We start from the raw sequence: 12,569 nt of genomic DNA on the forward strand, positions 1-12,569 counted from the left end.
CTATGATCTATCTGTGGGGGGTAACATCAAGGATTGGACGTAGGGTGCCAGAGCTTCTGGAGTCAGGCATGAGGATGCTGCAAGAAAGCTATTCAGGAGCACTGTCCTAGACTGACTTCTGTACTTGTGCTTTCTGTTTCATTCTCTTCCCTTCCTATCAGGGCGTGGGGGGAGAGAGAGAGAGAGGAAACAAGAATCATCCTCAAATTCCTCAGCTCAGAATCTTTCCCTCCTCAGAGCCCCATTGTCAAAGATTTCTGCCACTCTCTCCTCCCATCCATCAACCTCCTCAGACCGGGAATAGGGCTTCTGGAGCCCAAAATTCTAAAAAGTGTGGCCGTTCTACTGTCATGGAACCTTCTGATTCCAATGTTTCCTCTCTTCTACTGTTAAAGGGTCATTGCAGGTACTGGCCCTCGTGTCATGGCCAAACTCCAACTCATATGGTTCCGTTCTTACTCCCTAAGTTTTAATTTGAAAAGTATTCTTATGCATTTCCTGTCAAACTGTTATAGTTACTGCATTCCAGCCAAAGGATAGCTGCTGGCTACGTTACAGTGGTAGATGAAGTGATTCCATAGATGCTTTATCTTACCTACCTCACAAAGTTGTTTTGAGAATTAGCTAACTAATGACAGGTTTCAGAGTAGCAGCCGTGTTAGTCTGTATTTGCAAAAAGAAAAGGAGTACTTGTGGCACCTTAGAGACTAAGCAATTTATTTGAGCATAAGCTTTCGTGAGCTCACAAAAGCTTATGCTCAAATAAATTGCTTAGTCTCTAAGGTGCCACAAGTACTCCTTTTCTTTTAGTTAACTAATGTTTGTTAAGTGTTTGCTAAGGCAGACTGCATCACATTCACTGGGACACAGTTGCCTTCAGGTGAGTTCCAGTAGTTCATATCATTGCATTATATTTGTCCATGCGACCTGTGGTTTTCCTTAACTCTCACTTTTATTATTTGGACAGTATTGTAAATCTGAAATCTTGGCTTGTTTTTTGGAGGTATATGGCAAGAGACCAAAACAGCTTCAGATTTGATTTACAAAACAAGTTTTATCTGGACCATAAACTGCCCCAATGCTAAGCCAACATGAGATTCTCTCTGGAAACATGGCTACATAAAGTTTATTACACAGTAGTGGAAGAAGAGACTCTAGGGTCTCTTCTTCCATTGATATATGAGAGATTTTATATACTACATAAGTCCAATTAGTAAGGCTGTGTTACCTGCATACATTTGGTCTAGTTATTACATAGTCCTGCCTTGAGAACAGGGGACTGGACTAGATGACCTCTCAAGGTCCCTTCCAATCCTACACTTCTATGATTCTATGTAAATGTATCCAGGTCTACCTGGAGATTTTGTGAGGCTCTTTCATAAACAAACCTTCGGAGTTTCGTTTGGCTCCCTCTCCACCCTCAAGGACACCTTAGGCATGCCTGTGACACCAAATATGCACCAAATCTTGCAAGAATTCAACATGGACTCAAGTTAAGTACAAAAAATTGGTGGTGCACACTCTGGAGCTATTTGGCTTCACAGATACTCGGAGGATGGTGGTAGAGGGTCTTTTCTTTTTGTGTGTGCAGAAAACTAAATTTGAGATTAAGTATTTGTTGTCGTAGTATTTTAATTATATTTAGGGCTGTTGATTAATCGCAGTTAACTCACGCAATTAAAAACAATTAACTGCAACTAAAAAAATGAATCACGATTCATCACACTGTTAAACAACAGAATACCAATTGACATTTATTAAATATTTTGGGATATTTTTCTACATTTTCAAATATATTGATTTCTATTACAACACAGAATACAAAGAGCACAGTGCTCACTTTATATTATTTTTATTACAAATATTTGAACTGTAAAATTATAAGATAAATAGTATTTTTCAATTCACCTCATACAAGTACTGCAGTGCAATCTCTTTATTGTGAAAGTGTAACTTACAAATATAGATTTTTTTTGTTACATAACTGCACTCAAAAACAAAACAATGTAAAACTTTAGAGCCTACACGTCCACTCAGTCCTACTTCTTGTTCAGCCAATTCCTAAGACAAACACAGTTGTTTGCATTTACAGAAGCTACTGCTGACTGCTTCTTATTTACAATGTTCTCTGAAAGTGAGAACAGGCATTTTCATGGCACTTTTGTAGCTGGTGTTGCAAGCTATTTATGTGACAGATGTGCAAAACATTCATATGTCCCTTCATGCTTCGGCATGATGCTCGTTAAAAAAAATGCATTAATTACATTTGTGACTGAACTCCTTAGGGAGAATTCTCTGTCTCCTTTTCCGTTTTACCCGCATTCTGCCTTATATTTCATGTTATAGCAGTCATGGATGATGACCCAGCACATGTTCGTTTTAAGAACACTTTCCCAGCAGATTTGACAAAACGCAAAGAAGATATCAATGTGAGATTTCTAAGGATAGATACAGCATTTGACCCAAGGTTTAAGAATCTGAAGTGTCTTCCAAAATCTGAGAGGGACGAGGTGTGGAGCATGCTTTCAGAAGTCTTAAAAGAGCAACGCTCTGATGCGGAAACTACAGAACCAGAACCACCAAACAAGAAAATCAACCTTCTGCTGGTGGCATCTGACTCAGATGATGAACATGAACATGCGGTGGTCTGCTCTGCTTTGGATTGTTATTGAGCAGAACCCGTCATCAGCATGGATGGGTGTCTTCTGGAATGGAGGTTGAAGCATGAAGAGACATATGAATTTTTAGCACATCTGGCATGTAAATATCTTGCGACACTAGCTACAACAGAGTCATGCCAATGCCTGTTCTCACTTTCAGGTGACATTGTAAACAAGATGCAGACAGCATTATCTTCTGTAAATTGTAACCAAACTTGTTTGTCTGAGTGATTGACTGAAGTAGGACTGAGTGGACCTGTAGGTTCTAAAGTTTTACATTGTTTTATTATTGAATGCAGTTATTTTTTGTACATAACTCTACATTTGTAAGTTCCACTTTCATGATAAAGAGATTGCACTACAGTACTTGTATTAGGTGAATTGAAATATACTATTTTGTTTTTTACAATGCAAATATTTGTAATAAAAATAAAGTGAGCACTGTACACTTTTATTCTGTGTTGTAACTGAAATTAATAAATTTGAAAATGTAGAAAACATCCAAAAATATTTAAATCAATGGTATTCTATTATTGTTTAACAGTGCAATTAATCGCACGATTAATCGCGATTAATTTTTTTAATCGCTTGACAGCCCTAATTATGTTCCTTATCACAAAGAAAACAGAACAGCAGATGAAATAATGCACGTAAAAGCAGGGACAAAGGAAAGATGTCCTCCCTAAGGCTGTTTTAAATCAGTTTGTGGGATGCAGTGATTACCAAGAAGTTCTGCAACTTATGATGAAACTTGAATCAGAAGTCATCTGTGTACGCATTCCTCTGAACTTCATTCACTGGACACAAAAATTCTGCTCACCCTAGGGCACATAAAGCAGCTACATAACTGTAATAATATCCTTTCTGAATTACAGAGTGTGTGTATTCCCCATCATTAGTGGTAACTTAAATACTGAAAAATCACAAAGCACCCACTTAGATATATATATCTATGGTTTTATACTGCCACCCATCACCATAGTACTTGAGCATCTTCCACATACAATCAATAGCAAAGTCCCTAATGGATTTCATGTAGTCTCTAACACTTCTCCCCTTTTAGAGTTAAAATCTCTACTTGGGGTATTTTTCAGGGTCATTAGGTTAGGGTTATTTTTTACATTACAGGTTTTTAATTACTTTATTTTAATTTTAGTGTGTTCTTTTGGTAGACTGGTGTGTCACTTTCTAAAAGGAAGGGTTTTGCAGGGTTTCCCAAAGACACTTAAATTCTGGTTTCTCTTAATCTCCCCTGGAAGTTTGTTCCATACCCAGATCCCCTTGACTGAGAATGTTTTGTCCACAGCTCTCAAGCGCTTGTTCTGGGTTTTGTGATCTGCACTGTCCTAAAGGAGCACAACTATCTCTGGTGATTACCTTAATAAATGCTTACCTTTTATTTAAACACAGCAAAATCATTCCAAGGAATTAGAGATAAATCCAAACAGTCTCCTGCTGGCTTCTAGAAGCCTCCTTCTTTAAGTAGTTTTAAACACAAACCAGATTTAATTAGAATAACTGCAGAATACCATAAATTGTAACTTTTGAGTGTTGTTCTCAATAGGAACAGTGGTGCTCACATGGACCCCAGCTTAGTCTATATCTACACAGCCAATAGCTAATTAGCCCCACAGTTAGATACCATACTGACAGATGCTTTAGAAAAAACAAAGACCAATAGACAGATACTGGATTAAAATATTATGCAAAACATATATAAACAGTATTATGAGGCTAGTTCCCAATAAATATTAAGAAACAAACACAAAGAATGTAACCTTTTCAGAGGTTAAGAGAAAAACCAATTTTTACCATACATAATATAAGGATGCTAGCCCATTAAAGAAAAAGAATCTGTAAGCTTTTCTCTGATGGGTCTTTTCCATCGCTAGCAATTTCCAGAGGTAAATGGAATGATTACCTCTGTGTATGGTTCATTTTGTCTGTCTCTCTCTTTTCCCTGGAGAGGATTCTGATGCATAATGCTTCTTCCCCATCACTGACCCTTTAATTTTCATGGTTCTTTTACTGTATTTCAGATGCACTTTTCAATGGCTAAATCACTAGATGATATACTATAGGGAACAGACCTTTATTGGTAGGGGATGCTCTAGATGAATTAATACGATTTTTCTATCTCTAACTTCTATGATTTACTTGGCTCTTTTAATTGCTTCTGCTTTTCTAGCTGAATGAGAATTTATTTAATGGCAAAAAGAAAAGGAGTACTTGTGGCACCTTAGAGACTAACCAATTTATTTCAGCATAAGCTTTCGTGAGCTACAGCTCACTTCATCGGATGCATACTGTGGAAAGTTGTATGCATCCGATGAAGTGAGCTGTAGCTCACGAAAGCTTCTGCTCAAATAAATTGATTAGTCTCTAAGGTGCCACAAGTACTCCTTTTCTTTTTGCGAATACAGACTAACACGGCTGCTACTCTGAAATCTTTATTTAATGGGAATTCCTTCAACTTCTGTGAAAGGAAAGGAGCAACAATTTTCAAATGGACAAATAATAATAATAATTAAAGTATTGATTTTTTCATCAACATTTAAGCTTCATATCCTTACAAACTCCCTCACCTTCTCTTTCCCCTACCATCAAGCCTGACATTTCGCATTTTGGACCAGATGTGATCTGTCGCAGTGTGGAAGTGACTCCCCTCAAAGCTAATGGGAGCTCTGCATGCCCACCTGAGGGCACAGTTTCTCCCTTGGGTATTAACAGCATGCGTGGTAGGTTATTTCAAGAATTGTTCCCAGATGCAATCACTGTGTTACACCCCTAAAATGTTTTGCTCTATACTCAGGTTCACATAGTATCTCTTATATGCATTTAATAATTGGTCCACTCACTTCGTTCCTCTTTTCCCAAGATGCACTCGTGTGCTTAGTTGGGCTTCCAGCCAAGAGAATTATACTATCTACATAATAAACATATCACATGACGTCCTAATGCTATTTAGATTACATCTGCTGCTTCAGTGCAATCAATTTGGGCTGATGGATTTAGAGCTCTTGACACCAAAACAAATGGCTCACTGTTGCATATGCAGTGTTGTTATAGCTGTGTCAGTCCCAGAATATTAGAGAGACAAGGTGGGTGAAGTAATATCTTATATTGGACCAACTTCTCTTGGTGAGAGAGACTAGCTATAACCCACTAACAACCCCCCTCAGCTGCCTTTACCCCAATTCATTTCCTCCCTATAACTGGAGAGGTACTAATGGATCACTTCATCTTGACTCGTCCCTTGAAATATGTGTTAACTACTTATGCTAAACAATCTGTCCCACCTTGTATTTGGTTGTGACACTCTAAGTACCTTTCTCAGACCTTCAGAAGAGCTCTGTGTAAGCTCAAAAGCTTGTCAGTCTCACCAGCAATCTAGCTGGTCTCATAAAAGATATTACTTCACCCACCTTGTCTCACTATTGCATATTAACTTTACAGTAGAGCCTTTCAGAGACATCTTCGATACGAATTTGATCCTGCAAGGTACTGAGAACTCTGTCTATGAGCCAGCAAAGTACTGCATGTGCTTAATTTTAAGCATGTGAGTAAACCATTGACTTCAGTGGAATTGCTCATCTGTTTAACTGCAACAAACCATAGAGTCTGAGCATTTAATATTATAGTTCAAAGTAGCTACCTTTAGAGCTAATGTTAAATGTTGGACTTTGTTTAATGAAAATGAGTTTCAAAGAGGTACTCATTAAGAGTGAAATTCATTTCAATGCAGACAGCTTGAACAAGCCTCATGTTAGTCTTGCAAGGGGATGGAGAGACTGATGGAGTGGATAAACAGCTCTGGGAACTGTTATCCACAGAAAAGGTACACATATTGTGGCATTACATGCTTCCCTACTACTCTAATGATGTGCCTTAATCCCATTCTTGAAGGACCATTTAAAGATGAAGGAGTTGTTTAATATCCATGTCCGGTTCAATTAATAGTCTTTCTGATGAGTATTATCGAGTGCTAAATATATCGGTGGTGTTTGTCAAGTTAATACTTGTCCACTGAGAACTGGACTCAGATCACCAAACTTTTTTGATACAAGCCATTGAAAAGCCATGTTACTATTAGAACTGGCCAAAATGTTTGGAATGAAAAGTATTTTTCATCAAAAATGGCCCTTTGATTTTAAAACAATTTTTTTGCAAAAATAAAATGACCTTTGAAAACTATGGATCATTTTATTTAAAATATTAAAGAACCCTTTATCGAAATGGTTATCATTATTTTGCATTTACCAAAATCCCTAGTTTTAGTAAACTAAAGATTTTGCTACAAGTTTCAAGAACACTTTCAATAAAATTTTAATTAAAAATTTCATGAAGAACTTTGAAAAAATTAAATATGGATCTACTATGAACCCTGTGAAATGGAAACATCTTCCAAAAAACACCGCCCCGCCCGCAAAAAAACAACAAAAACCAGCTAGCGCTAGACTCTACCAGTCTGGGCTACACCTGAATAATTAGTGCCTGATTTCGCAAATACTTACTTTCAGGCCTACTACTTATAGCTGTTCCAGCTGAAGTACTAAGTGTTTATAGTTCAAGACCGATGTCTGGTAGTAAGTGTTTGCAGGACCAGGGCTTAGAGCTGAAAGGCTTTCATATCCCCTAACCAGTCACCTGAACCTTATTTGATCTTTCCACTTTTTGTTATGATTTTCAGTAAGGGTTTCCGCCTAATTTTTCTCTTTGTTCTGTATTTTCTGCATATTGTGTTGATTTTTTTTTTAAAAGAAAAGAAATCCCAAGTGCAAATCTGGCTCTGGTTACAAGCCTTTTGAAATGGAAAATGGGTATTGATTGAACATTACTCACATCAATAGGTACAATTAATCTTATCAGAAACTCATTTACCAGATCTCTAGGAGAACTTTTTCAAAGATGAATTTTTAATTAATTTTAGATAGGAGTTTCACAATTACATAACGTGCATATTTATTTTAGTATCTGAAGATACTTGGTTCATAATATTTTGAGTTTGCTGAATACAGAATGAGTGATTTTAAATTTAGTTCTGGTTTAGTTTGGCAATATCTGTTAAGTTTACTTTACCTTAGAATTATGATCAGGGAAAAACTTGTGGCATAAATCCCAAGAACAATTTCTTTTTATAAGCAGAAAATATTTTCAACTGCATTGCAAATGTGAAATGTAAAGAAAATGCTGGAAAATGACATGTAAAAATATGTTTTGTGTTTACGTAAAGTAGTGTAACCTAACTTGGAGAAGGAAAACACTCAGGAGGATTTCATACTGTCCTTCCACCCTTGAACCAGCTCATGTTTGTTGGATCAATGCCCAGCACTAGCGAGATGCTTCAATAAGTTACAGCAAAGTTCAAGCTGAAGTATATGTTGTTACTGTGGGCCTGATGCTGCAAATAGCAAAACACATGTTTGTAGGTGAGCCCCCTACACTCCCACGGGTGAAGTGAATCCTCATTTCAATGGGAGTTGCAGGGACAAAGTGGCATTACTATAGCCCCAATTCAACAAGGCACTTAAACACATGCTTAACTTTTAACACCTTCTTTAGTCCCATTGAAATCAATGGAACCAAAGAACATGCTTATATTTACGCACATGCTTAAGTACTTTGTTGAATCGGGGCCTCTGAGTCTACTGCCTTGATTCTATCCTCACTTACATCTCTTATCTCCTTTCTTGCTACTCTCTCTCTTTCTCGTTCCCTATAGTCTTTTCCATTCTTGACTGTACCCTCTTTTCCTTTCCCCCCTCCCTTAGCTTTTCACCTGCTTTCATGCTATTCCTCTGCAGTCTCCCGCTTCTTGTGCACCAAGAGTCCCTCACACCTTCAAAACCCATTTGTTACATATACCTTTGCAACATTGATTCCTTTCCTCTCCCCATCCTGGATCATATCTTCACCCTGTTCTTGCCCTTGAATTGTTATCTCACACATTGGATTAGTCTGAATTTGCCTCTGATCTGACAAACACTTATTCCCGTGTGAAGTCCCATTGACTCCAATAGAGCTACACATAGGAATATTTGTAGTATTCAAGATTTTAGCTAATAATCTCTCCAGGACAGGGACCACTTTAATTTTTTTTAACATGCTTGTAAAGTGCTGATCACATTTGCCAATGTTATAGAAATAATCAACAGAACTGGTTCTATGTGCTTGATTTTTATTTAACTTAAGTGCTTAATATTATCAGCCTTTGTTTCCAAAATTTGAAAAAAAATCCTGTAAATACATCAAGGACATATGACCAGTTGTGCCAAGCTGTGTGATTTGAGTGTAATGCTTGTTTATAGATTTAACAAGAAGTCAGAGATGAAGGTGCAAACTTGAGGTGAAATAGGGTTTGAGAATCCAGAAACCTGGCAATTTGCTGCATAAAATACAGTACCTAGAATCTAAGATCCAATAGACACAACTCAAAATAGAATTTTGTATTTGATAAATATATATGTTCTCTAAAGATATCAGTTTTTGCACATTAGGTAAGGAATCTCAGTAGCAAAGAAGTTCCACTCTACAAAAGATTATGTTTTGTCTGCCCTTAAATTGTGAATCAGACCATGAAAAATAATGGTATCAACATTGTCTGTTCCAGATAAAGAGCTTGGTCAGGAGCCTAAATGTTTTTTGTGGTTGAATGCAATCCTCTCATAGCAATGATCAGAGCTAAGCTGCAAGCAAATCACTTAAATGGAAGGCAAAAAGGTTTTTCAGTGAAGAGAGAAAATCAATATGTGAACATAAAATCAAGGAACACCAGCTCACTGATAGAAACTGTAAGCATCTTTTGCACAGGTCTAAATAATGCACAATTGCTGAATGGTACTCACAGCTTGATGGCTATTTGGAACTGAAATAGCAGGAATTGTAGGTGAAAATTGCATGGGTCCTTACAATTTAATACAGTCTTTAATTGCAACAACAAGGAATTGGAATTAAAGAAGGAAAATAGACTGACAAAAATCACATATTTTAGAAGAAATGTTGTGCTATGTGAATAATTCTGTATATAAAAATGAAAGAATATGGTAAAATTTACTGACAATTAGAGAACTAACTGGACTGTTCTTCATAAACGCCTAGCTGCATACTTTAGGTCAAACTGTGCCAGCATCCCTCTCCGGAGTGCAGTGTTGCCCATGTTCATGATTTTATCATGAATCTCATGATATATGTCCCCAGCTGCTGGAGACAAGTGATTGAGTGAGAATCTCACCTTTCATTAAAAACAAACAAAAACCAAAAACAAACCTAAGTTTCTAGCCCTCACGGTTGTGGAAAGAAGCTTGAAAGTATGACCTGAGTGCACCTGAATGTCTGAAAACCCCAAAGGTAAACAAAAAGATCCAAAATTCATTATTTTTTTAAATCACACGATTTTTAAGCCAGTCTCATGATTACTAAGAGCCTGACTCATGAGGGCTTGTTATTGGCAGTACTGGGAGTGCTCTACGTCTTGGGGATGGGTTATACAGAGCTGGATCATTGAGCAGAGGAGATCGGAGGTAGCCATAGTAGGGTAGTCCGACTGGAAAGTTCAGTCGAAAAGGGGACCTGACAATGTCCGACTGGACACCCACAGTCCGGTTTCTGCGGATGGGGGAGGCGCCAGGTCATCACCCGCACAAGCCCCAACTCAGCTGGGGCTGCCCCCTACCTGCATCGGGTGGCCGCAGCTCCCAGCCCAGGCTCCACAGGTGAGTCCTCCTGACCCAGGAGGGGTGTTGGGAGGGGAAAAGCCATGATTGACAGGGGGGAGAGGAAAAGAGGAGTGGATGGGAGGCAAGGCCTCGGGGGGGACAAGGTGGTGGGGTGGGGACTGGGGGAAGAGGGGGGAAGGGGCAGGGCTTTGGAGGAATAGGCGGGGCAGGGGTGGAAACTCAAGGGGAAGAGGCGGGGGAGGGGAGGTTACGGCACTCCTACTGGAATGTCCGATTTTTAAATATTACCAAACTGGCAACCCTAATCCAGAGCCTCTGCAGGGCAGGCACCAACAAAGCAATTAGAGAGCAGTGGGGCAATTCACCATATAGCAGCTCTTCTGACACTTGTTGGGGCATTCCTTCATCACCTGCTGTCAGGTGCTAACATGGTTAGGCACACTGAATCCCATTATACAAGCACACTAGGAGAGAACAGGATCTACACCATGCCCCTGAGCTGGCTGTCCACAGCTTTTTGGGGCTGAAGAGTGCTGTTCAATATGTTAGGGTATGTCTACACTGCATTCAGAAGTGTGAGTGTAGCACGTGTAGACATACCTGATCTAGCTTTGATCTAGCTAGCTTGAATAAAAATAGTAGGGATGTCAAGCGATTAAAAAAAATCATGATTAATCGCGTGATTAAAAAAATTAATCGCAATTAATTGCACTGTTAAACAAGAATAGAGTACCATTTATTTAAATATTTTGGATGTTTTCTACATTTTCAAATATATTGATTTCAATTACAATACAAAATACAAAGTGCTTGCTTTACATTTATTTTTGATTACAAGTATTTGCACTGTAAAAAAACAAAAGAAATAGTATTTTTCAATTCACCTAATACAAGTACTGTCCTGCAATCTCTTTATTATGAAAGTTGAACTTACAAATATAGAATTATGTACAAAAAAACTGCATTCAAAAATAAAACAATGTAAAATTTTAGAGCCTGCAAGTCCCTTAGTCCTACTTCTCGCTCAGCCAATCACTCAGACAAACAAATTTGTTTACATTTCCAGAAAATGCTGCCTGCTTCTTGTTTACGTCACCTGAAAGTGAGAACAGGAGTTCTCATGGCACCATTGTAGCTGGCATCGCAAGATATTTATGTTCCTGATGCACTAAAGATTCATATGTCCCTTCATGTTTCAACCACCCATTACAGGGAACATGCGTCCATGCTGACGACTGGTTCTGCTCAATAATAATCCAAAGCAATGTGGACCGATGCATGTTCATTTTCATTATCTGGATCAGATGCCAGCAGAAGGCTGATTTTCTTTTTTGGTGGTTTGGGTTCAGTAGTTTCCGCATCAGAGTGTTGCTCTTTTAAGACTTCTGAAAGAATTCTCCACACCTCGTCCCTCGCAGATTTTGGAAGGCACTTCAGATTCTTAAACCTTGGGTCAAGTGCTGTAGCTATCTTTAGAAATCTCACATTGATACCTTTGTGTTTTGTGAAATCTGCAAAGAAGGTGTTCTTAAAATGAACATGTGGTCGGTCATCATCCGAGAAAGCTATAACATGAAATATTATGTCCGAATGCAGATAAAACAGAGCAAGGGACATACAATTCTCCCCCAAGAAGTTCAGTCACAAATTTAATTAATGCATTATTTTTTTAATGAGTGTCTTCAGCATGGAAGCATGTCCTCTGAAATGGTGGCCAAAGCATGAATGGGGATACGAATGTTTCGCATATCTGTCACGTAAATACCTTGCAATGCCGGCTACAAAAGTGCCATGCAAATGTCTGTTCTCACTTTCTGGTGACATTGTAAATAAGAAGCAGGCAGCATTATCTCCTGGAAATGTAAACAAACTTGTTTGTCTTAGCGATTGGCTGAACAAAAAGTAGGACTGAGTGGACTTGTAGGCTCTGAAGTTTACATTGTTTTGTTTTTGAGTGCAGTTACGTAACAAAACAAAAATCTACAATCTAGCATGGAGGATAGATCCATCGATGGCTATTAGCCAGGATGGACAGGGATGGTGTCCGTAGCCTCTGTTTGCCAGAAGCTGGGAATGGGCAACAGGGCAACAATCACTTGAGGATTACCTGTTCTGTTCATTCCCTCTGGGGCACCTGGCATTGGCCACTGTTGGAAGACAGGGCACTGGGCTAGATGGACCTTTGGTCTGATTCAGTACGGCCGATCTTAAGTTCTTATTTGTAAGTTGCACT

This window comes from Chelonia mydas, chromosome 1 (assembly GCF_015237465.2).
Source record: "Chelonia mydas isolate rCheMyd1 chromosome 1, rCheMyd1.pri.v2, whole genome shotgun sequence".
Taxonomy (NCBI): domain Eukaryota; kingdom Metazoa; phylum Chordata; order Testudines; family Cheloniidae; genus Chelonia; species Chelonia mydas.